General features: G+C 40.2%; 1 long non-coding RNA gene across 9 annotated transcripts in view; it reads left to right on the top strand.

Moving 5' to 3' along the window:
• LOC138757685 (uncharacterized) overlaps positions 1-26865 on the top strand; it is a 74885-nt gene that overhangs the window by 31061 nt on the left and 16959 nt on the right. For 2 of the 9 annotated variants that reach the window (XR_011353818.1, XR_011353823.1), the window contains exons 4-7: positions 2497-2625; positions 5081-5131; positions 17331-17400; positions 21161-21430. This is a non-coding gene — a long non-coding RNA (uncharacterized lncRNA). Of the gene's footprint in view, positions 1-2496; positions 2626-5080; positions 5132-6267; positions 7652-12511; positions 12560-17330; positions 17412-21160; positions 21431-21537; positions 23948-26865 lie in introns of those variants that run through there. The other 7 variants (XR_011353819.1, XR_011353822.1, XR_011353821.1 and 4 more) reach the window with 7 other exon arrangements.

Raw genomic sequence — 26865 nt, 5'->3', positions numbered from 1 at the left:
ATCTCCACTGGCCTGAAGGAAACTGTATGTAACTAGATCACTGAATCTGGAATGGAGTCCTGGAGCTATGTTTCTGTAATCACCAGAGCACAGCAGCCCTTAAGCTCTTTCTGATTCAGATGCAGCCTCAGGTCATCTATTTTCTTCCCTAATGAACTTAAATTTGTGAGTAAGATTGCAAGAGTGCGGGTCTGAATAGGTTAACCTTCAGTCTAACTTTGATGATGCCCTGCTTGCTGCACTTTTGTCTTTTCACATATTGCTTCAAAGAGCCTCCCTCGCATTTCCACTGAAATGCTTTGCAGTTTATTGCAGTTTGGCTCACTTCAGTAAGTTAAAATGCTCAAGAACTTACCAATCTGATCCTCCAGTCTAAAGTCTAGGTCATATTTCTTTTTTTCTCTCTAAGGTTTCCTGATTGTAGACAATATGTGTAGGGTACCATTGTATAGAACCGAAATAGCCATTGCAATCTCATGCTCCACCATTTTTAAAATTCATTCCTTCAAAGCCCTTCAATTGTTTAGCATTCAAATCAGTGCTAGAGTGATGATAATTGGGAAGTTTAAACATTTGAAAATTTGGAGGGATAAGGATGGTCATGGACTTTAGGAGAAGAATGTTTGGTTGGAGAAGGAGAGCTAGTTTGTGAAAGTTCTTATTAAGAATTTTATATTATTCTATATTATTTCAGGAGAGCAGTGCTGGGAAAGGGAAATTTCTGGATGAATATTTCATGTAATGTGTGGGCCATCGGTAGATATCAATCAAGTAAAATTTTGAGTGATAACCAAAAAATTGTTAATATACAGAGCTTTTGTATGTAATTATGTGCAGATGCAAGCACTATGTCTTACCATGTAGCTAAATGAAATGCCCTCAATGCTTTTGCGCCATCAGACTTCAAATGCACACAGCAAATCGTATAACCATATAACAATTTATGGCATGGAAACAGGCCATCTCGGCCGTTCAAGTCCGCGCTGGTTCACTCAAACAAACATCATACATAAAACCTTAGACTCAGTGCATTGGATTTAAAGTAGTTTCCAATAGTCTTACTGCCACAGAATAAGTTATTGTTGATTTATCAGTTTTTTAGATAGATGATTTCACTAACAATATACTCTGTGAACAACTTTGCACTCCAGTTAACAGTTCTTCCATCAGTCACTCAACAAAGCAAAATAAATATTATCTAAGGACTTGTCCTGAAGAAAGCACACCAGTAAGTTCCTCAAAATCCTTTATAGAAGCATCCTGCCAGGGTGCATTACTATGTGGAACCACTCTATCCAAAACAGCAAGAAAATGCATAAAGTTATGAATGCAGCTTAGACTATTACACCAATGCCCATTCCCCTCCATTGGCACCATCTATACTTCCTGCCATCTTGGAAAACCAGCTCAAACATGCTTCTCGCATTGGGAAGATTCAACAGCAGCAAAACCACACACCACCAGAATAAAGGACAATTTATTTTTCTGCTATTACCTGACTCCTGAACATACCTCACACAAATAAAATAATGCTGCCCTTGCTCTGTTTTAATTGATCTCCCTTTGTTATTCTGCACTCTATACTGTGTTTATTTGTGCTACTAATACTCTGCATGGATTGACTTGTTAGATAGCATGCAAAGCAAACTTTTTCACTGTACACATGACAATAAACAAACTCCCTCTAATGACTAACACAGTACGTACTTTTATTTATTCTTTGAGTTCCCTGATATCCGAGTACATCCATGACTTAGAAGATAAATTCAATTTCTCAGACTCCAAACATGTAACTTTAAATTTGTACATAGGAAGTAGGAACAGGAGTAGGTCAAAAATGGCCCATCGAGCCTGCTCCGCCATTCAGTACGATCATGGCTGATCTAATTTATGACCTATCTCCACCTACCTGCCTTCTCCCCATCATGTAAATAAGAAAGTATGCTGGATTTCTTATCCAAATAAGAAAAAATATCAGTGTGAATTTTATGTATAAAAGAGGTATTAAATTTTAGTCACCAGTAAGAAGATCAATACAAAGAACGTCCAACAACTTCAATAAAGAACATGTAATTCTCCAGTCCTTTACTGGGGTCATTACCTATTGAAAGTTTGAAGGCAGAAGTTGATCACAGAAAGAAATGTTGCAGGTTAAGATGGAAAAGTCATACAAATTATTAAAAACTTATTAGCAAAATCATAACAAAAATATATTCAATGTATTTTTGCTCATAATTGTAAAACACAGTCAAGGAATTCAAATCTAACTAAAATCTAGATTTGTTAAATGCATGCATGATGCAAGAGCCATTTCATAGATATAATGATACATTCTGAATAGATGTACAAAAATACATTTTAAAATATATTCAATATTCAAAATTCATTTATTGTGTAATAAAGACAGTGCAATGTGGCATGGAATTTGTTTTAGTCTGCTGTAAGGCAGACAAATTCACCATTGGTAAAAAAAATTACCTGAAGTTTCTATGACAGTTACAGAAAGAGAAGCAAAAGAGAGTCCTTCCAGAGTTATCGAGTGCATTTGGATTTTCCTCCAGTGCTGCTGCAGCCTCCGCAGCCATCCCAGAGTCCAGTTCAAACCATCAGCAGCCTGAGCTCAAGGTCTGAACCTCTGACATGATCCGGATGCCTTCAGCGCCTTCAGCACTCTCTTGTATTCCGGTTCCAATACCTGGTACCGCTTCAGCCAGTCTCGAACCAGTCTCCAGAAGCCCATTGCCTATGTGGATTCCTCACTTTGAGTCATCAACAGCCCACCACCTCAGTGTTCTTCAGCCGCAGAACCCCTCACTGGTCTGCCGCCATGTCACCATCCTGTGGGTCATTTCTTCTGTCTTTCCTTCTCAAATGGAGGGTTGTCTCCCCATTTCTGGTGCCCTGCACTAGTCTTCTCCTTTCTCAGAGTCTGCAATGCCTCGTGTCTGCTGCTGACTATAAGGGCTGCCATCTTGGATGCATAACCCAAGGGGGAAAATACTTTAAATAAAACCACCGTTGGCTCCATTAACAGGCCTATGCAGAGCTGAGGGCAGTCAGACTGGGTGGTGAAGCCGACGGGACTGCAGTGTCTCTGCACTCCGCTTTCCATTGGTCTGACCCAGCAGCAATACTGCTGTAACAGCAGCTCCACCAATGCTGCCATTTTTTTAATGTACCCATGAGACTGACAATAAAGATGATATGAGCTGAGAATTCCTTGACCAGAGCAAAGAGATCTAAAGGATAAATCAATTTCCATTGATGCATGTTCTGCAAACTTTTTGTGAAATTAAAAATGAACCTTTGTCTCATATACTATACCATTCCATGTTTTACTCAACATCAGCTGGTTCTAATTTCTTTTTTTTTTGGAAATGGTAGCTCTTTGCAAATCCTGCCCTTTCAAACAACATCATTTTCATCTTCCAATATGGTATCTTTTCCAAGATAAAAATAAAATATTAAGGGGCTTCATGATGAAATTGTGAAATTTCAAAAAAAAAATCCTTTTTTTTTGTCTCTGCATGGATCTCAGCAGTTCTTTTTTTCCCAAAGCAATGAAAGGCAAGGGTTGATTTTCATCTGATCTTCACCAACACGTCCCCACAGCCAGGTGCTTCCCATTAGTCACTCCTCCACCTCTTTTTCAACTTTGTATCTCTGCATGTTCAGTGTCTATCTGCAGCAAAATTATTTTTAAAATGTGGAAATAGTTAGAAATCACCACTTGTACCCACAGCTCTGCACTCCACAAGCTTAGAGGTCATTCTCTTTATTTGGAGCACATTATTGTATTTCTTCATAAATGTATATATCATCTTTTTCTTCTTTCCTGTACTTGCTTTACTGAGGGGAGCAGACTAATGGTTAGCGCAATGCTGTTACATCTCCAGTGTCCTGGGTTCAAATCCATTACTGTCTGTGAGCAGCTTGTATGTTCTCCCTGTGGATGCTCTGAATACCTCCCACTATTCATAATGTATGGGTTCTTGGTAAATTGGGGTGTTTAGGTGGCATGGGCTTGTGGGCCAGAAGAGCTTGTTGCTGTGCTGTGTGTCTAAATTTAAATTTAAGATTTAAGTCCATTTTCATTTTATCTCGATTGGTGTTTGCAAGGTGATTTATATCGTGTATTGTTTTCATTATTGATTGAAGTCGGTTATCTCTTTTTTTTTGTTTGAGTTACCAATAAAATATTTAAAAATGAAAAACTCTTTCTCATCTCAAATGAGATCATTCTCTTGCACTTCAATTTGATCAACAGTGCTTCAAGAAATTGCCTTAAATTAACAATCAAATCAACTAATTAAATCACAATTAATCTAAATATTTTGCTACTCAATTCATTGTTTTAGAAAAAAAATTGTGATAATATTATTTCAATCCTACATCGATGACAGCTTTCCCTTGTAGTCAATATCATCAAGCAACACTATTTTACTACTGTTTTTACTGTTCCTGCTTTGTGCTTTAGAGCTTACTTATTTTAATTACATGCAATTTCCCCTTTCAATGAGATGTTGGGTACAGAGCTCAGAAATGTGTTGAAATGGAAGCCAGCAAACCATGGTTCCATATTTTTGTTAAATGTATTTTTAAAGAGGACTTGCTATCCTGTTTTTGAAGACCCCTATTTTATTATACTTGCTTAACCCTTCCTCACATTCCATTCTTCCTTCACCCTTATTTAACCCATCATAATTCATTCCTAATTAGCACTTGCTTGACTCCATTATCCCTTACATACTTTTGACCCTGGTGAGAACTGCAACATTCAAGGCTTTGGAGTCTCGTGTAACCGTGACTGAGGTCTGTGGATGGGGCGTCAGGAGCTCCGGGTGGTGGTGGTTGGGGGGGAGGGGGGGGTGCGAGGATCTGCAGTCGGGACACCAGGGTGAGGGTTTTCAGTCAGGACATCGGGAGGCCAGATGGGCAGGCAGTCGGGGTCAGACAAAGAGATGGGGGGGTTGACGATAAATAAATAAATAAATAAATAAATGAATAGATAAATAAATAGAAAGAAATTTTTAAAAAATGCATTTTTAAAGATAATTGTATTTTTTTTGCTTATTTTCAGTTGATCTTTCTGAGGATGATTAAAGCTCTGTCAGAAATAATAACTATGAAGGTAAAGTGTGACAATATGTGACAATAATGGAACCTTTACCTTAAGAAAATCAGAGAATTGCTACAGCCGTTTCCTAGCATCAATATGAAGTGACACTGAGCATTCTTTTCAGAAATAATGGGGTTGGTTGCTCCTTCAGTTGGAGAGTCACTCGGCATGGAAACAGATCCTTCATCCTAAATCTTTCATGCTGACTAAACTGCCTAACTCAGCTAGTCATATTTGGCATCGTAACATATATCTATAAACAATATGTTTTTGGAATAATGTAATTGTACCCACCGCTACAGCTTCCCCTGGCAACTCATTCCATTTCTGCACCACTCTCTAGGTGTAAAAGTTGCCCCTCAGATACCTTTTTAAACTTTCCTCTCTCTACTTAAATCTGTGGCCTCTAGTTTTAGACTCGACTTTAGTCCATAACTATTCACCTTCTCATTGTCCTGATTATTTTATATATATCAAAGTTCCATGGAAAGAAATGTCCAAGCCAATCCAGTCTCTTTTTTTTTTTAATTTTTTATTTTTCACACCATAAATCACATTAGCCATGATATACACTATTTCTTTTTCACACATATACAGTGACTTTTTCTCCCCCCCCCCCTTTCCTCCCAAACCACCCCCCACCCCCCCCTCTCATCCATTTTATTTATTTATAACTCAAGTGCTCATGTCCTGGTCGCATCCTCATGAATCTTTTTGCACCTTTTCTAGCTTAATGACCTCCTTCATTCAGAGGGCTCAACTGCTGGGCATATTAACCATGGATGATCTTTTCCAATTTGGCTCCAATTTCTCACATTGATATCTTCTTCTAAATATTCAGTGATTACACTGCTGCAATATTTTTTGGTGGCTATTTGCACAGGTTCATTGCTTTGGGTGAAGAAAATTGTCTTCATCAATTGCGTGAAATCTCGAACTTTAACCTGAGACTGTGACATCTCATTCTAAATATTCCAGCCAGGAGAATATCCTATCTGCATCTGGTCTGTGCCATGTCCTCAGAATTTTGTTTTAGATTCAGTTAGATCCCTTTCATTCTTCTAATCGCTAGTGAAAATAAATTGGATGGACGTAATCTCTCCTCATACGGTAGTCACACTAATGAACCTTCACTGTGATCTCTTTAGGAAAAATGCATCCTTTCTTCGAAAATGAGACCAAAGTTTACTCCAAGTGTGATCTCAACAAATGCACCAAAATGCCTTTGCTACTGTACTCAAATCCTCTTGTTATGAATGTCAACAAACTATTTACCTTTTTCACTGTTCACTTCATTGAAATAATAACAAAATCCACCCAAATGTCATATTATCCATGGGTAGAAAAGGTCAGTCAATGTTTCAGGTTGAGATTCTTAATAAAGACTAAAGTACAAAGGAAGTAATGTTATGCATGTGAAAGGGGAAAGAAGGAGGGAGGGGCCAAGAGGTAATAAATACAGGACAGAGGGTGGGAGAGGTAGAGAGAGACACCACTGGGAAAGGGGAATGAATAGAGAGAACTAGAGTAGAGCAAGAACAGGCGCAGATAAAGAAGAAATGGAAACAGTGGGACCATATGGAGATGGGATTGACCTAAAATGAAAAAAATCAATTTCCATGTTTTAGGTTTAATGCTGTCCAGGTGGAATATGATGGTTTGCTTCTCAACTTTACGACTGGCCTTGCCTGACATCCCACAGTTTTCATCTCTTCTTTACCTATTCCTGTTCATATTTTCCCCCTTCCTCTTGATCTCTCCCACTGCCTATTCACCTCAATTAATTCTTTTCCCTTCATACTTTAGTCTTGATAAAAGGTCCAACATGAAACATTGACTATTCCTTTATATATCTGCTCACTGACCCATTGAGTTCTTCAAATAGATTTCAGCACCTACAGTTTTTGTATTTCTCTTTTAAATATTTATATAATTTATAGGCAAGATTATTGTGCCAAAAGCTTCCTTAGGTTAGAAAATAACCTCATAAATATTTTATCAAAAACAAAATCAAGAGTACTATTTAAAGTACCAAACCTGACCTCCTCATTAGGCTAAAGCTCTGTTAATCCAGCACTCTCAGGATTTTCATTCTGTCTGACAAACCAATTTTCTGGATTATCAGAAGTTATTCATCTTAATACTTCAACACTCTTTTGATGTACTTGTTTTTAAAGAAGTGATTTTGAATAGTGTGTGGACACCAGTGGATCAATAAATGAAAGGATGCCCAAGAGTCAGGGTCCTTATGAATTAAAAAGAGCACGAGGACTGTGATCCAGCTGAACGGAAGGGACCATGAGAACCAGAGTCAAAAGGAATGCAGGAACTAGGGCAAGAGTGAGTGGATGGGGATTATGGGAACTAGGGCACTGAAAAGTAGATAAGGTGCACTTATACTTGGACCCCGGTAAGTTGTATAGAAAGAAGCAAACATCTATCTCTTGGTGAGCCTCATGCTGGAACATTAGGATTTCTGAATGTTGATGCAGGAGGCTGCAAATACTAGAATGCAGACTTAGTGCAGTGGTTAGGGCAACACTAATCTAGCGCTGACGTTCTCTATAAGGAGTTTATACATTCTCCCTCTGTCTGCATGGGTTTCCTCTAGGTCCTCTGGTTTCCTACCACCCTTCAAAAGCATATGGGGATTGTAGGTTAATTGGTCGATTTGGGGAGCATGCCCAGTGGGCTGGAAAGGCCTGTTATCATGCTGAATTACTAAATTTAATATGATTAACAAACAATATGCTGGAGGAATTCAACAAATCAGGCAGTATCCATGGAGGGAACAGGACAGTCAAAGATTTAGGTCAGATCCTGCTTCAGGAATGAGTGAGGTGAGAGGAGACAGGTGCTATTAAAGAGGAAGAATAGATCAATGGGTGATATATGGATGGAGGAGGGGAAAAGCATGAAGGACAGGTGGAGACAGGTGAAAAAATTAATAGATGGAAGAAGACAAAGGGAAACAAAATGGTGGTTGGAGAGCATTTGGAGCCGGGGTGAAGAGGAGGGTAAAGCTGCTGAAGGAAGGAGATAGGTGCATCATGCAATAGAAGGATGGTGTCCTGATGGGAACTGTGAAAGAAGGTATATGCCAGGAGGAGTGTGTTTGTGGGGATTAGGTGGAGAAGATGGGGAGGAGAATGGAGCTGCATAACAGGGGGATAGGGGTCATTGGAAAGAAGTGGGTATGTGAAAGGATCTAGGTGGGTGCAAAGGAGTGGGCAAAGGAGGGGGTTAGCTGAAATTTGAAAATTCATTTATCTGAATGGTTGGACAGCAGAAGATTTGAGATTTACTCTACTTGGTAATTAGCATGCATAATTTCAGTAATTTATTTAAATAAACTCTCCTGTTTATTATCATAGTTGAAACATATGTTGCTACCATAATTAATATATTCCTCCATAAAAAGGACTATTGAGCTTTTGCAAGAGGAAAGTGATCTAAATGGAGAATCTGCACAATTATCAAGCATCCACAAGATGATGGTTTACTCAATCATGTGTTTAAATGCAAATTCAAACCTTGTTGTTTTAATGACTGATTATAGGACCAATTGATTTAATTTAATTTAGTGAAAATGTTCACATTTCAATGATTAATTGTTTTGATGCAAATTCCATCCACGTGCTGAATTACAAGAAGAACCAAACAATTCTTCTTCTTCTCTGAATCAATTATATTCCTCATACCATGAAACTCCATTCAATTCAATTGATAACACTGAACAGTGAAGATTTTGCTTCCTGAACTCTTTTACATGTATTTTATGGTTTTAAGCCTGCTGATCACAAAAATCATCTTAAAATTTTCCGATCACATATAGTTTTTTCGATGTAACCTATTTTTGTGATTTCCTGTCATATTTTAAGTCTACTTAAAGCAGACGAAACCATGAAGTGCAACGTGCCTTTTAAAATGCATTTTCTGCATTCGTACTTTGACTGCTTTCCATGCTGATCCTGGCGCAGTCAGTGACAAACATGGTAAAATCTTTCACCAGGACATTACGACCATGCAAAAGAAGTAGCAAGGCAACTGGAATCAATCATTGCTGGCCGACTGTTGTTGGACACTGACATGAGAGGCATTAGATGCTGAGTACAAACAAAAAAAATCTAACACAATGTCTCAGCATCATTATGTGATTAAAGATGCAAAATTCAATAAAAGTTAATTTAATGTTTTTCCATCTTCCTGCATGATACAGAAAATCTGAAATTATCTTTGTGTTCAGTTTGAAGTTATCTATCATAATCTCCAATTTTTGTTCAGGAAGCAAACTTTTTGAAAAAAAAATGTTGTCCAGTGTAATAGAACTGATGAACCAGAAGCCAGAATAATCGATCTTATATTATTTAGATGTGTCCCTCAGAGCAAAAGTGTACCTCAAGGGCTGACAAATATAATTTGATCTGAATGAACTTCAGAAGATAAAAAGATGTTGGTGCAGAATTAGTCTATTCTGCCAATTGAATGGCTTCTCTATTCAAATAATGGCTAATGTATTTTTCATCTTAACCCCATTCTCCTACCTTTGCCCCATAAGCTTTGACACCCTTACAAATCACATTCTATCAAATTCCACTTTAAATGTTCCCAGTGCCCTAGCCCCACACCCTGGGTCAATGAATTGGAAGGATTCACCAACCAGGAATTCCAATCCTTCCACCTATCAGCTTCAAAGTTCCTTCTGGCAGTCATCCTGACCCTATTTTCAAGCTTTGGTCTTGCACGCATGAGAAGCATAATATTGCCAGGATTCCCATTATTACAGGAGCTACTTAGCCACCAGATGTATAACTGACCAACATACTTTGCCAGTGGCAAAATTTCAGACATGCACCTTTCAAGTCAAGTTCACTGATTTTGTGCAATGGATACATGGAGTTGAAGACATCTGGACTTCTTCCCTCATGTCCCCCAACAGTCCTTTAGATGGGCTCTTCATATAGTCTCAGGAGCAAGGAGAAACCAAGGCATGTCCATTTAAATCAAAGATCAGTAGAGAATGGCCTTCCTCATGAGACATGCTTGAAAGGTAATGAATGGGTTGGGAATTAGCCAGATTAGTTTATTCAGCATTTTAAGGGCAGGTCACGACTGAATAAATTCAATTTTTTCAGTAGCCTTTCAATGATGTAAATGTCCTGGCAAATACAACTCGGAGCACGGCTAATTCTAGATGACATATTTTCAGAACTTCAACTGGTCCTCATATCTTTATACTCACAGTAACTGTGCTTTCTGAGAAGACATAAATGAGCAAGGCTACCTGTCACCATCCTGTTAATTTTCAAAAGGAGTTCTATTGAGTATCACAGTATGGTAAGGATGCTGTAGATCAGTGGTTTTCAAACTGCCCCCCTAAACACACATTCCACCTTAAGCAATCCCTATGCCATAAGTGCTCTGTGGTTAGTAAGGGATTGTTTAAGGTGGTATGTGAGTGTAAAGAAAATGTTTGAAAACGTTTTTAATCATACATAATTAACTTGTTAGGTGTGCAGTTTCATAACTCCAAAGGAAATGGGCCAATGACAATTTTTAACAAGCAAAATAGTTCAGAAACAATTGGGTCTAGAGCAATGGTTCTCAACCTTCCCTTCCCAGCCACATACCACCTTAAGCAATTGCTTACTAATCACAGAGCACTTATAGCATAGGGATTGGTTAAGGTGAAATGTGAGTTTAGGGGAGCATTTTGAAAACCACTGTTGGGTAGAGCATCAAATTGGAAGAGGTCAATCCACAGGACCATAAATGCAGCAGAAAGGATCACTGGGGTCACCCCCACCCCCAATGGAATTTACTGGGATAATTGTATAAGAAGGGCTTGCAAAATTAAGCAGAACCCCTACCAACTGGCACACAGCATCTTCCAGCTACTCCCATCAGGAAAAAGAAGTATCAGAGCCAGAACCACCAGGCTGAGGTCTAGCTTCTTCCCACAGGTAATAAGTCTGCTGAATGACTGCTAAAACAACTCTCCATTACTTTACTATTTATTAAAATATTTATCTAAATATATATATATATATATATTTATATATGTGTAGTACACACACACACACACACACACACACACACACACACACACACACACACACACACACACACACACACACACACAGACAGAGTTTGTCTGTATGTATGTAATATATCTACAAGTGTGTTTTGCATTGTTTTGCACCTTGGATTGGAGAATGGTGTTTTGTTGCATTGTACTGGCCCAATCAGATGACAAATAAACTTCAACGTTTGCTCAACCAGATACTTCCACCTGTTACTTGATATTTTGTGGAGTGAATACAAATAGCTAAAGGCAAAAATTAGACACCTAGATTTGTGAATCTCGCATGTTGAGGCTATTACTGCACATGAAGTTGCAACATTAATCAGTTCAATACTTTATCAATAAAATGTTAAATTTGTACTCAGGTGGATTATCTCTGACAGGTCAACAACATTCTTATTATTCCCAAAATACTGCACAATTATTTTGACATATATTACACAGAACGTGGTTGAAAAAAGGTCAAGAATTCAAGGTGGTTTATTTTACCTAAAAATTGCATGTCAAAATGTATTCTCAAACTTTTGTTTTTTTTTAAAGCAGGATCATATCACCATTTCATAGGGTTCAAAGTGTGGATTTCTAGATAAATCAGTAACGTAGTTGGTTTCATTAGTTTCCGATCCATCCAAAATCAATACTTACAAATTAATTTCACTTTTGCTTTTGGCAATTAATCACAAAATCTCCTTTGGAATTTGATAATCTACATGAATAAATGAAACACTGAAATCATCGGAGGCATTCTACATTATTCAAAACATTACTGATTCATGATTAAAATGGGAGATCGATATTTATTAGAATGCCAAGCTGACAATCTTGCCTTTACCATTTTCATTCCTCTAGAAAAAAACATGCTTTAGCCAAACTAATCCTTACACCTATAACCAGGAATTTACTAGGCAATGAGGAAAGTAGCCTCAATATATCCTGTCCACATTTAAGCATCAAAACTCCAAGTTGACAATTTATAGCATCATTGGTCTACTCTAAACTATTAGCAAAGCAAAGAAGGTAACAGATAGTACAGTAAAACCCCTGTTAACCTGAATTCGAGCAACTGGCTAAAAAAATCAACGACAATAAATAGGTAAAAAAAAACAGGTTTAAAATTGATGCTCCTCACCATTATTTTGCCAATCATGCAATGCACAATCTCAAGCAACCGGAAAATGCACTTATCCGGCATCTATCAATCCCTATAGGTGCAGGATACCAAGGGTTTTACTGTATTATCAAGTGGCATATATTCACTCAATGCTTGCTGACTATAACTCAATTTGCATTGTGCCACTTAAATCCAGATGACCTTGGGCCAAAGCTTAAGGAAAAGGCTGAATTACAGAAGTAAGGTGAGTCTTATAAGCTCTTCAGAGAGGTTAAATAACCACGAACGACTGAAAGTCAGCATTGACTGCAGATGAAAGATAGTCCATATTTCATGTTCAAATTAGAAAGCTCTCAACATGATTATCTCATTTACTGCTGCTTTTAATCATTGAAACTCATGGAAATCTAATTTGGCTGAAATTCCAGTCACAAAGGTTGAACTTCTCTCAAAGGTGTACTTTTCTGAGTTGTATTGTGAACACTGGCAGGATAAACTGAAAAAAAAAATCAAGGGGATAACCAACACATTTCCAATATGCGCTTCTAGCCTAAGGAACTCTGATAACAGATGGCACTTGAAAAATGATTTCACTCTGTGCTTGGTTTGCTGGCGGCAGTCTATGGGTATGTCTTAAATTTGATATTGTTTCTGTTATTTCTAAATCAAACTTCACTAACTTCTTCTTTCTCCAACTCCAGGGCTCATACAGCTTATACAAAATCCAAAGTTTTGATATTCGCAGTCTGTCCTACATTAACTCCTGCTCAGCTACCACCTGTGTTTTAACTGACATCTAATTCTTTGAATGTGTTTTCCTGTTTTTAACTGCTTTTTATGTGAATGATTATGTCCTTTAACGGCTGCTGTGATCACTGCAGCACCAGTGGTGTCGTCATCGGCTCTTACGGGGCTGTGTCATGTCTGCCACGCTGAACATCCGGAAACTGAGCTGTGGTGGTGTGAATCGGTTCTGAGGGGGGTGGGACCATTGGAGTTTGCAAAGGTGGTGGGGGTGAGGGCCTGAGGAGGTAAAAGATTGTTTAACTGGACGATATCTGGGACTGGCTGGTCGCTGGTGAGGACTTCTGGGTGCATCTCCCATGCTGGGGCCCCTGCTCGAGCCAGGTCCTGGACTGACACTGTGCCTTCCCACCCATCTGGGTACTGTACGTGGGTGTACTAGGGGTTTGCATGCAGGAGGTGCATTTCCTTGACCAGCAGGTCCACATTGTGGGACCTAACATATCTACAGAGAAGCACCGGACCAGGGATCATCAACCACTCTGGCAGCGTGGTTCCCAATGTCGACCTCCAAGGGAATAGAACAGTTTCTCATGTTGGGTGGCGTTCATGACCGTACAGGGTAGGGACCTGGTGGTGTGTAGCACTTCCGGGACCTCTTGCCACTGGGAGATGGAGATCTTTTTTGACTTGACCAGATTGTGCCACTTTCCCTTTCTACCTGCCTGTTCCGCTGGGGTTGTAACTGATGATTATGCTTGAGGCTATCTCCTTGGATAGAAGTACTGATGCAGCTCCTCACTCATGAATGATGACCCCTGATCACTGTGAATGTAACTGGGGTATCCAAACAAAGTGAAGAGATTGTGGAAGGCTTTAATGACAATGAGTGTGGTCATGTCTGGCCAGGGGATTGCAAATAGGAAGCATGAGAACTCATCCACGATATTCAGGAAGTACACGTTTCTATTTGTGGATGGAAGGGGGCCCTTGAAGTCCATACTGAGATGTTCAAAGGTGCGATTGGCCTTGATCAAATGAGCTCCCACCAGCCAGTAGAAGTGCGGACCAACCAGTTACAAGTCAGCTCCCTGATCTCTTTCACTGAATAGGGGGGAGGGGGGGTTGCAGGCCCTCACAAAATAGTAGATCATGCTGACCCCGGGGTGGAAAAGGCTATCGTGGAGGGCTTGGAGGTGATCTGCTTGTGCCCCGGTTCAGGTTCCCTTGGACAGAGCATCAGGTGGCTCATTGACCTTCCCCGGCTGATACAAGATCTCATAATTGAAGGTGGACAGCTCAGTTCTCCACCTCAGGATTTTGTCATTTTTTTATTTTCCCCGCTCCTTACTATTAAACATAAAAATATTGGCTCTCTGGTCCATCAGCAGTGTGAAGTGTCTGCTGGCCAAATAGTGCCTCCTGTAGTGCACAGGCCTGTGACTTCTCAATAGTGCCTGTTTGGGACCCTGGAGAGTTCGGGAAAAGAATGCCACAGGCTTGCCTGCTTGGTTCACCGTGGTGGCCAGGGCCATGTCAGAGGCATCGCTTTCCATCTGGAACGGGATGGATTCATCAATGGCATGCATTGCCATCTTGGAAACCTCACTCTTAATGCTCTCGAAGGCCTTATGGGTCTCTGCCCATGGAGGAAAGGTGATAGTTTTCACCAGGTGGTGGGCTTTGTTCGTGTAATTGGGGATCTACTGGGCATAGTATGAAAATAACCCCAGGCACCCTTTTAAAGCCATGGAGTTCTGGGGCAGTGGGAGTTCCAGCATGGGGCACATGCACTTGGAGTTGGGGGCAATGACACCATGCTTCACCATGTACCCCAGTATTGCAACAGCATGGTAATGAACACACATTTTTTCTGATTGTATGTTAAATTTAGGGTTTTAGTGGTGGCCAGAAACTTTTGCAGGTTCTCATCATGTTCCTCTTGGGTATGGTCGCAAGCGGTGACATTATCCAAATGGGGATAAGTGGCTTTTAATTTATTGTCATCCACTATGCAGACCATTTCCCTTTGGAACACTGACACTCCAGTCGTGAGGCCGAATGGGACCCGCAGAAAGTGGTAGAGGCGGCCGATGGCTTTGAACACTGTGTATGGATGGTCTTCCAGGCAGATGGGGATTTGTTGGTACACCAACTTGAGATCTATGGTGGAGAAGACCTGGTACTGAGCAATCTCATTCATCATGTCAGCTATGCGGGGGAGGGGGTAGACTTCCAATTAGGTGTACCTATTGATGGTCTAGCTATAATCGATGACCCTCCAGTGCTTCTCCCCACTCTTCATCAGGGGCTGTTACTATGTTCAATTATGCCTTCCACCAGCAGATGCCCCATTTTGGCTTTTATGATATCCCTGCCCCAGGGGTTGTATTGCCTGTTTTTCGTGGCTACAGGTTTTGCAGTCAAGTGCAAAGTTCTGGAACAGGAAGGATGGAGGGACCAAAAGTGTGGCCACCCCACAGGTCAAGTACCCTGGATTGCATTCTGGCGTGTGATTTTCCGCGTTCGGAAGGCAGGGTGGGCGCTCCAGGAAATGGTTATTTCTGACCGTGAGGGGAGGGTGGGGCCTGTCAAACTGCATCAGCATGCGCTTAAGCTGACACAGGAAATCAAGCCCCTGTATAACTGGTGTGCAGAGATGGGGCATGACTACCAGTTTGAAGTTTTTATACTTAGTACCCCTAACAGTCAGGGTAACAGTGCAGCATCCGCAGATTTCCGTGGAGTGGGACTTGGATGTTAATGCTACTTTGCACTTGACAGGGGACACTGGCAGCGTGGACCGTGCCTGTGTGGATTAAGTGCTCAGTACACCCCATGTCGAATAGGCAACCCATGGTGTGACCTTTTACCTTGATGTCCATCATTGATCTTGCCAGTTAGTGTGGCCTGTTCTAGTCCAGCATGATGGAGGCCAGAGTCAACTCATTGTCGAAGTCACTGCAATGGCCACCCCCATGGATTACATGTGGCAGGGTCTGGAAGATTCACCTGATGTGACGTCATCCCATGTCATCTTCCTCCCATTACCCCTGTTCCATTCTCGACTACCTGAAGTGACACAGGTCACAGTCTGCACGCAACATTACTGGAGGGGGGGGGGGGGTTAGAGCAGCATTCCTTAGTGTAGTGCCTCTTCCTCCGTCAGTTTGAACAGGTTGTGCTATGGGCCAGGTAGTTCTTTCTTGGGTGTTTGGTTTGGATTCAGTAGGTTCACTTCATGTGCTCAATGGCTGCAGTCAGGGTCCCTGAGTCCCAAGATGGCAGCGTCCGTGCTCCCCATCAGGAGGCCACGTGGTTTGCCAATTAGGCCTCAGTGTTCTTTTGGGTTGTCTCTAATGATCAAGCCAGCTGTATGACTTCCTAGAGGGTCTGAACGCCCTTCTCTAGGAGTTGCTCACATATGTGGTTGAAACAGAAACTGGCCACTAATCCCACTAATCTGTCACGGATGAGTTGTTCTTGGTAGGCTGCTGCCATAACATCCTTGCACCCACAGTTTCATCCCAACTTCCTTATGGTCCTCACAAAGTCATCGACAGACTCACCAGGGCCTTCGCATCAGGTGACCAGTAAATAGCGGGTTCATGGGGTCCCCATATTACTTCTCACAATCCCATATTATTTAGTAGGCTTGATGGCCCACAAATGAAAAAAAAAGCAGATCAAACTTATCACCATGTCGAATTTAACGGAGGTCTCAAGTTCCTTGTGATAAGTCTCCAGCTTCTCCACTCGGATCACCTTGTCCATGGCAAAAATTCAGAATATTAAATTGTAGCACGATCAATAACCACCAGCAGACACAAAGCAAGTGATTAGATGCTGTAATATCCTGAATTGTTCAGCACATAACTACATGCTTCTGGCCTGGATTCAAGGCTGGGACTGAGAGAGGAGACTAGGGCTCTCAGCCTTTATTGGGAAACTATGGAGAGGAGATACCAGGTCAGAGGTGGGACAGCCTGTGCAGTCCAGTGAGGTCCCCACCTGCATTACTGTGTTCCAAAGCTTTAAAGTCCTACTCTCTGACTTGGTACCCTTTATTTTCTATAAGTGATTTATATTTTCTTGTCTAGTTTTTTATTATCACTGTGAGATGTTCCCTGAAGTCGAGTATTATGCTTGAGATGGTAATTTATGGGTTTTTTTGTGTATTCAACAGTAGGCCAATTTTGCCTGTGAAACTGAAGGAGATGTGTTCAAAAAGGAGCATCGCATCAATAACATTCTTTTTGATTACTTTGTAGCTGTGGGTTTGAAGATGTTGAACTGAAAGGTTCCAAAGAGGGTTATCTGGATCATCGTGGAGTATGAAAGGTATATTCCAGGTGACAAAGAATGAAAATAGAGATGGAACATGGTTTGAATCATGAGTCATGCTTCCAGATCGATCTTCTCACTGCTTTATTTTCCAAAGTGCCAACAGTGAGAACAACTCCACCTTCTTGTCATCTTTAATAATGCAAAGTGCCCAAGGGTACTTTATGGAGTCATTTTTGAACAAAAAAAATTGCAACAGTCTAAATAAGAAACAATACGTTCAGTAGGACTGCAAAGGAACAATATGTCTGGATTAGAATGATGTAACAAATGAAGAAATGAGGCAAAATGCAGCAACATTAGTCAGTGGGTTGGTCAGTGTTGCCATCAATAAGTTGAACAAAGTTCATCTCAGGGTTAATTATAATTCAAGATGCAATGATCTTGATTCAGCTTCAGAAAGTGCCAAAGGAGAGCAATATGGCTTTGGAATGGAGAATGGAAAAAAATCTTCTCATTAATGGGTTTTAACAAACGTGGAGCAAAGATTAACCAAGCTTCTTCATTGTGTTGTGACAGAGAATATAGCTATGTTTTTTGGGAGATAAATTGGGAAAGATTTGTTAGAGTAGGTCACATACAAACACTTTAAAACAGAGCTTATTTGAAATACTGGAGCTCTGCCCTATGCTAGACATATCGGCTCCACGGCTTTTGCAAGAGATTTGAAGAGTGCTCAAGGACTTCACTAATGGATTGTTGTTTACAAAAGGTAACAGATGAAAGATCTTGTTGGAGCCACAGATTGTCTGGAAGAGAACTTGTTGTTCTAAGAGGGTCATGTGGTTTTTCAAGTGGAGAGAGTCAAACAGGCTTTCTCTCAGAGAGAGAATTTCTACAGTGTTACAGCTAGCAACAGCAGTTGGAACTAGAACAGGACAAGCTGGCAAGCTTGTGGAAAGCCCTATTTGGAACACAGCCTGATCAAAGCCCCTGTGGTTCATGCAAGGGGAGACTGGCTGTCTAATGTTTCACTTGGAATAAGTGAATCAAAAAGGAACTCTATGGTGACCTGAAAGAAAGAGGTTATCATCTGGAGAACCCTGAAGGGGCAAGTTTTGTCAGCAAGACAATGAAGTGGTTGATGGAAGTACATCAGTTGTGAATGTCCTGGAACAACAAATCTCTCTCTGACAAGAACCTTCCCGAGCAGTAACCCTTTACCTTTCAAACACCAAAGCCTGGTGAACTTATTAATGTTAAATTCTGTGGACAGTATAAGAATTGCCTGCAACCAGTGAACTTGGAGGAATGAGAAGTGAGAAGTGAACCAAATAACTTTTCTGAACTTATACACACATTACACACGTGTGTGCATAGAATTAGAAGGGGTTGTTAGGTTAGTTAAGTTAAAATGTGATTCTGTTTTTATGTTTAAAGATAATTAAAAGCAACTTTTGTTTAACAGTGTTACGAGCCAAGTGGACCCCAAAACCCAGAAGCAATAGATATTCACCAAGACAAATGGTTACTTAAACCAAAGTTGCATTTAATTATCTTTAAACATGAAAACAGAATCACACTTTGACTTATCACTATTGACTTAACTAACCTAACTTAACCTCCTTCTAATTAAGTTCAGAAAAGTTATTTGATTCACAGAGAGAGGGTGAGAAAGATGAGAAAGGGTATTGCTCCCCTTCCTGGGATAGTCCTACTCCATTCTCAAGCTCATCCTTCTATTAGATGTCAACAGTTTGGGATTGAACTTCCCATTTTGTCTCTTTGTGACCCTAACCCTAACCCTAACCCTAACCCTAACCCACCATTACATCTCCACATGATCATGACCTCTTTAGTTGAACCTCATTAACAACTCCTCACCTCCTCACCAAACTAATTGAACTACTTGCTCTCAATTTGACGTCCTCCTCACAATGTTTACCCCTCTCTCTTTGCTGATCTCTCCCTTCACCCTTATAGCCCTAAGTACTCATCTCTGGCCTCCTACTAGAATGTCACTCCCCAGATTGGTAGCTAGCCTGTAAATAACACTAGTTATAGGCTGAGGGTTTTTGTAGAGTGATGGTCAGGGTAAGTGACATTTGAGAACCTAGTAAATCTGAAGAGAAAGGAATACACAAATTTCTAGGAAAAACCCAGCAGGTCATGCAGCATCCATAAGAAGTAAAATGTGAGCAATTTTTCAAGTGTGGGACCTTGGTCATGCTTTGCAAAAAAGGTAGTTGGCTAAAAGGGTTGGGGGGGGTGGTTAAGGAGAAAAGGAGAGGAGAGGAGGGATGAAGGGGAGGGAAGGGGGAGCACAGGCTAGCAGGAAAAAGGGAGGGTAGAGGAGAAAAAAGCTAAGAAGTGGTGGGGCCTGGCTGCTGACTGATCGAGGAAGGAAGAAAATGGTGAGGGGACCTTGAAGAAAGGAAGCATTTCTCCATCCTAAAATTTTTGTCCACTCCTGTCCTCTGAGCCAACATTGACCTTTGAAAGAGGAGGGATAATTTAAATTAGATTAATGTTTTGAAATATCTTATGAGGTCATGTCAGAATAATCAATAAAGCAAATCATGATTTCAAAGCTTGCCATCACATTACATGTAAAAGTAATATTGATTAATAATTTTTGCAGGCACTTGAAAGAAAAATATAAACAGATTATGATGTTTATTATCGATTTTTCTTATCTAAACCTATTCGAGATAAAATTTATTGTCACATTATACCTGGCACAGTGAGAAGGATTCTTTGTCAAGCAGACTAGCAAGTCAACTCTAACATGCACAGAGCCATGCAAAGTAGAAGAGCAAGAGAATAATTATGCATTACTGTATAGTATTATGGTAAAAAAGAACATTTAGTACATTATCAGGAAAATAGGATGTCATTATTCTGAGGTTCCATTTGGTTTTTAAGTCCCCTGGAGTGTTCCCAGAGTAATAACATTTTGTTCTTTATATGCAAGAGAAATATAAAAAATGGTAAAAGAAAACATTTCTTAAAAATGTATAACCATTTCAATCATTAAGTTCTGGCAATTAGTTCACATAGCCTGTTCCACGTTAGATGCGGACAAAATTATATCCTTTCTGCCAAAGAGATCTTTTTACTGAATTGAATTCCCATCTGCATTTCAGCAATGCTGCACACATCTGGATAGAACAATACTTTGCCTCTCTCGACTTCCAACGGTCCTCCTCTTGCCTTTGCTCCCTTTGCTGTTGCACTGAATATTTTTTCTCTGTCATGATATCTTGAGCATTTAATCAAGTTAGAATGTGGCTTTTGATCCAGCATTGGGCAGGCATAAGACTCCTATGTGCCCTCTCAATCTCAATTTGCTTTCTAACATTGTCTTCACCCAAAACATTTGGCAACTGTTCCTGGTAGAAAGATATCCGTTCTGCTCCTTCCACTCTTTCTTTAAGACCTCCAATTTTGATATTATTCCTTCTACTAATGTTTTCTGATATGCCCATTTTTTCCCATAATTTCTTTCTTTCTGCAGATCATCTTTTCTATCCATTACATCCTCCATTTTCTTCTCCACATCCTTTATCAGTCAATTTTACAATAGTCGCTTGCAATTGCATCACTACTGAATATATATTATTATGTTTTTATTTGTTTGTTTTACTTTCTTGTCCAAGGCTTTCATTACATCTTCAACAGTGCTTCTTTTTCTCTTCATTTTTGTACCCTTACTAGAAGTTGTAGCAATTTGTTGTTCCTCTTCTTCTGAACTTATATGGCTTTATTCACTCTCAGTCCTAGTATTATCAGTATTTTCTTCTTCTTCTTCCTCCAGGTCAGAATGCTCCTGTCTGACTTCAGTGACGCTAGCGGTGCTGGCAACCTCGGCACCTTCGCCCAATTTGCCCAAGTCTACTGTGCATGCTCGCAACTTCATCTTCAGCAGCATCTGTGCATTCCTACAGTAAAGACACCATTCACCCAGTGGGTGAACTACTTACATGGGGGTCATGTCGAGCCTCAGCTCCAAGCTTTCTTCTCCGAGGAGGCCTCTGCTCCCGACTGCTGTCTCTGACTCGTTGGACTCCGGAAGTCATTGCTGCAGGTTTGTTCTTCTTTGAGATATTATGGTAAGGTTTAAATGTATGTTTTCTTCAAAGTTATTTTATTAAATGTTGTTTTTCTTTCTCTCTTTTTATCAATTCTCAAAAGAGATGGGATTCTGCTTCCCGTCCCTGACCCATCATGAGACATCCCCCTGGATCTTCATTATTGTGACTATCCTTCCTAGGTGACGAGAGGTACAGATGAAGTTGATGGAGGGGAGGGAAGGTTGGAGGTTTGAGCAGCATTCACTATCTTTTGCAACTCCTTCAGATCTTGGGTGCACCATTTCCTGTACTATGCTGTGATGCATCCAACTTGGATGCTTTTGATGGAGCATCTATAGAAATTGTTAAGACACAATGGGGATATGTCAAATTTCCAAAGCTTTCTATAGAAGTAGAGACATTGGTACTCCCTCTTGACCACTGCATCCACGTAGTTGGTCCAGGTAAGGTCACTGGAAATGCTTACTCACGAGACTGTGGAGCTCTCTACTTTCCCTGCTTCAACACCTTTGATGGGGATGAGAGAATGGGCTCCACGTTGCCTCTAGAAGTTTGCAATCAGGTCCTTTGTCTGATTTACGATGAAAGAGGTATCATGCCTTTAGACTTTCAGTCACCTTCCTGTATTCCATCTCTTCATTATTTTACCCAGCCTACAACTGCATTGTATAATACCAGATCTGAATTAGTTTTCATTCTAGTTGGTTCTTCAATATATGGCTCTAAACAAAAATATTCAGCATTTCAGTCCTATTTCCTGCGTTAGTGGCTGCTTCTGGTCAAGCCCTGGATTCAGTATTCAGATTTGGCAGCTTTCATCAGCAGATTGGTTGATACAGCCTGTGGGTCACTTTACATCTTCAGGAGCACCATTGGTCATGTTGAGGGAAGTTGATTGAGAGATAAGGGTTGTTGGTGCGCTGCTGTTGCTTTGGAGGCCATGGGTTCAGTCAGTTCTGAGTGGCAGTGACAGGGTGAGGGGTTGCTGTTGAAGCCGAAATAGGGGATTGGTCTCCATTAGTTTTTGAGGCTTGGGGAGGTTGGTACCTTCATGTAGTCTAGTCTCTTGGCACTCCATGAGGTCAAGGTCTTTGTCTGGTCAGGTCTGATCGTGGGTTATTTACAATCATGGTTGCCAAGTCATTCCTGGTGTTTGGGAAATCTCCAAATCTGAACGATGATTTAAGAGGATTTAGTAAAGATGAGAATATTAGAGAGGGGGGAAAGCAGAGAATGAGAAAAGATCTGATAGCAGTAGCTCACTAAATTTCTCTTCACTTCACTGGAGCCATTATTTTTGGCACGTATTACACAAGATATTTAGCTGTAACTTTTTGCAGGTCAATTATATATGACACGGACTATTTGACATTATTCCTCTTCAAGGTTCTCAATTTTTTTTCTTCACCTTATTGTAGACTTCACAACATTTTTTTGTTATGCGGTTTTCAGCCATCAATAAAGCTGGATTAAGTCCACAACTCAACAATGAGATTGATTGGGCAGTACAGCAGGAAATGACAAACTTTAAACATATTAATAATATTCAAATATCACATCCGGCTCCTGAGATTATGATTGAAATCCAATAATGTGGATCCTGATGGATGACCTCATCATAAATAATAATAATAACTACATTAATTTGTTGACAATGTTCACTGAATAATTTATTTACCTCTAATCTGCTGTCAAATAGCAATTTTTACACACTATCAGTTGATCCACGGTATTAAATACATATATCCCTGTACCATTATCAATGTTGGTACTATTTCACTTGAGTCACATTGCTTTTGTCATGCAAAGACAGTTAGCACACTCTGAATGTAGTCGACAAAACAAAAATCAATACGAAAAAGAATATAATGGCAAATACCTCAGGATTCAGTTTGAAGCTGTAATTCAATCTCAGAGTTCAATTTATGTTTGATCAGTAAGTTACATATATCATAGTCTCTTTACCTCTAGGAGCAGAGCTTTAGTAGATGGTGGATGATTTTTTTTTCCCCCTCTCTGCTGACTGTAATGATTTTATATGAAATAGGTCAGATATTTTCCAGTCAATGACAAATAGACACAGTTCCTTGCACAACGCTCTTTAGTAGGCAGCATAATGTGAGAACAGAAGGTTAAAGAATGTATGAAATAAAGAACATCTTATGATGTTGCTACATCTACCACTGAGAAAATATATCTCCTTTATTGGACCTGAATAAATGAAGCTTTTCAGAATGACTTGACTGCTTAATATTCAATTTTGAATGTGGGTGCTAGAGGAAAAAATAATTCTGACTACACATTCACTCCTGGGTACTCGGGTATCTTGGGTAATTTTCCCTACATCGTTGTTTAGTCTGACATTTAGCCTTTTGATGCGACTGTATTTAGCATTGTTTGTGTCTGAGGTGAAAGACATAAAGAGCCAAGATTTGTTGTAAAAGTAACTGAACACTTAGTATGAATCAACATTTGCATTAGATTGACAACTTTTAGAGTGCATTCGAAAAGATTAGCTTGCAGATCCAAATATATACTTACTTTTTCTTCTGACATACTTATGTCGTTTTTAGAAAATGTGCTAAGATATTTGCAACATAGTTATGAATATTTTACTTCTTCCACAAATATCAAATTTTCATTGTTCCTTCATGAACTACTTAAAAAAAAACTTTTCATCCTGTTTTGTCTTGATGGTTTAAAATTAAACTTTAATTGACATTTTATTGTTAGCCCTATTGTCATTTGCTCTGGTTTTTTTTTAATTTCAGGTATTTAGCATTGCACTATGTTGATTCCAAATAACTCCGTTACTTCAATGAAATGCTGCCTTTGTGTCCCTAAAATCTGGTGTTCACTGCTGTGACCCCAAAAATGGCTTCTGAGTGATTTGTTAAAGCCTGACAGCAAATTGGTAAAATTTGCCAGATGCCTTTACAGACTTTCTGAGATCCCAACACCAACCTTATGATAGATTCATCTTTCCAGATAGTAACCTGCAGTAAAAGAAGAATTATTTTAAGCTATAGTATTTGACGTTCATCACCAAATACAAAATGAAGACCTGTTATTCCAAGCTGGAGTCAGATCCAGCTTGGAATTCCTCAAGCATGGATTTAAGAGAGAGGAACCAAATGCAGTTTCTCTGGAGGTAACAGGTCTCCAGGAAGGCTGCAGGGAGTTAATGCCATGGAAAATGATATTTTATAAGCCAGAAATTTTTGGATTGAAATGATCGTGATCCAGTGCCACAGGCAGTAGACATGCTTTATTGCTTTGATGACACAGGTTCTATTCTGTTTGTGTGGAGTTTACAAATTCTCTTTACATTCATGTGGGTTTCTTCTCTGTGCTCCAATTTCCACCCATATTCAAACACGTGCAGATCGTTAGGTTAATTGGTCTCTGTGAATTTCCCCCAGGGTAAGATGAATGCAGGATCAGAGGGAGTTGGAAATAATTTGGGGAGGATAAAATACAAAATGGATTAATGTAGGATTAAACAAGGAACTCTGTAGGTGCTGGATTGAGAGCAATACACAAAAGTTCTGGAGAAAATCAGCAAGTTATGTAACATCTATAGGAAATAAAGGGTAACCAATGTTTCAGGCCTGAGCCTTTTGTCAGGTATAAGCAAGAGACAGGCAAGCATCTGAATAAAAAGATTGGAGGAGAAAGGAGAAAATGAGTGGAGTGAGGAGGGGCCAGGGCGAGGACCTCAGGCTAACAAAGTAAGAAGTGGTAGCAAGTGGGAGGGTAGAAGAGGAAAAAAGCTGAGAAGTGATGGGGGAGGTTTTATGGGTGATTGAGGGTCAACATGAATTCAGTGGACCAAAGGGGGAAGTTACCTGCTGTGTGACTCTATAACTCTAATAATAATTTTCTTAATGTCCTTTGATAATGTAGATTATCAAGATAAGATCACTTGTCATTAATTAGTATTCAGTCAGATTCAAACGTAAAGAATGCACTTGACTTGCAGAAACAAAGAATAATTCTTCTTTGCCAAACTCCAAAATAGGTACAGCTTTTCAGAAGTGTGTGAGGTAAAAGAAAACATCTTCCTTAAGTAATGTTAATTCGGGGATATTGTATTGATTGCTCACTGAACACTCCTCCTGATTTTCATTTGACTTTATTCATTATAATTCAAAATTCAAGATTATTTTTGATACGCACCATCAATGACTCTAAAGACTGAGTGAGGAACGATAGGCTTTAATACACATTAGATTTCAGCTGGCCCAACTCCATGTGCTCGAATGAATGGAAGGGGGTAGGGAGGTCGACCTTTATGGCCATGTCACAGGGGAAGGGGTTACAGGGGATCGAGTCATCAGTGGGTGGGCCACCTACTTATGCACAGAACAGCACAGAACAGTATATACATATCACCACAATTTTATTGTCATGAAGTAAAACAGAAAATTTTGTAATTCCTTTCCATAAGGCAGACAAAGATTTGCTATCAGCAGAAATTGCCCAGCACCCCTTTACAGTCAGAGAAGGAGAACCAACAGAGAGTCCCCCAGAGTCACTGAATGTCCATAGCTTGGGCTCCAGCACTCTTGCAGACTCTGCAGCCACACAGACTCCAGTCCAAACTCTCTGCAACCCAAGCTCCAGTTGCATATCTCTGGCTGGATCTGAAAGCCTTCAGTGCTCAGCACCCCCTCACATCTCGATTCTGATACCTGCTACCTCATCAGTCAGTCTCAAACTAGTCTCCAGCAATTTGCAGTCTGGTGTGAGTTCCTAGATCACAGTTGCCAGCAGCCTGCAACCTGCAAGTATTCCTCACCTCAAGTCACCAACAACCCACCACCTGTTTGTTCTTCAGCCTCAGAACCCCTCACTGGTCCGCCGCCAAGGTCACCATTCCATGGGTCATCTCCTCTGCTTCTCCTTCTCAAATCGGTTGTGGCCTCCCTGATTTCTGGTGCCCTGCACCAGCCCTCCACTTCCCCAGTGTCTGCAAACTCTCATGCCCACTGCCAATCACAGGCGACACCATCTTGGTCCCAGACTCTCACTGTCGTGGGATTTTAAAATAAACTATTGTTGGCTCCTTTTACAGATAATTTAAAGCCTGCACGGAGCCAATGGCAGTTGGACTGGGTTGCTGGATCCCACGGGGGAGTGCTGCACCTCACTTCCCTCTCTTCGCAGGTCTCAGCCAGCACCAGCTCTGCCATGACAGCATTGTCAACATTTTTTGGTATCTCAACTAACCATAGAAAAATGTGCAGAAGTCCATAATTGGTTATAAACTTTTTTTTTAAATGATTTTCTGCTAGCTCTTAAAGGCAGATTTATGCTGAAAGCTAAATTGTTTAATTAAAATAAGGTTGACTCTTGAAAAGAAATCATGGGATTAGCATGTATCCAGACAGGCAGCTCCCAATCTAAGTTTTAGAACAATTTTAAT

Source organism: Narcine bancroftii, chromosome 3 (assembly GCF_036971445.1).
Source record: "Narcine bancroftii isolate sNarBan1 chromosome 3, sNarBan1.hap1, whole genome shotgun sequence".
NCBI lineage: Eukaryota > Metazoa > Chordata > Chondrichthyes > Torpediniformes > Narcinidae > Narcine > Narcine bancroftii.
The sequence above is the reverse complement of the archived record's forward strand: the minus strand, read 5'-3'. Positions and strand labels throughout refer to the sequence as shown.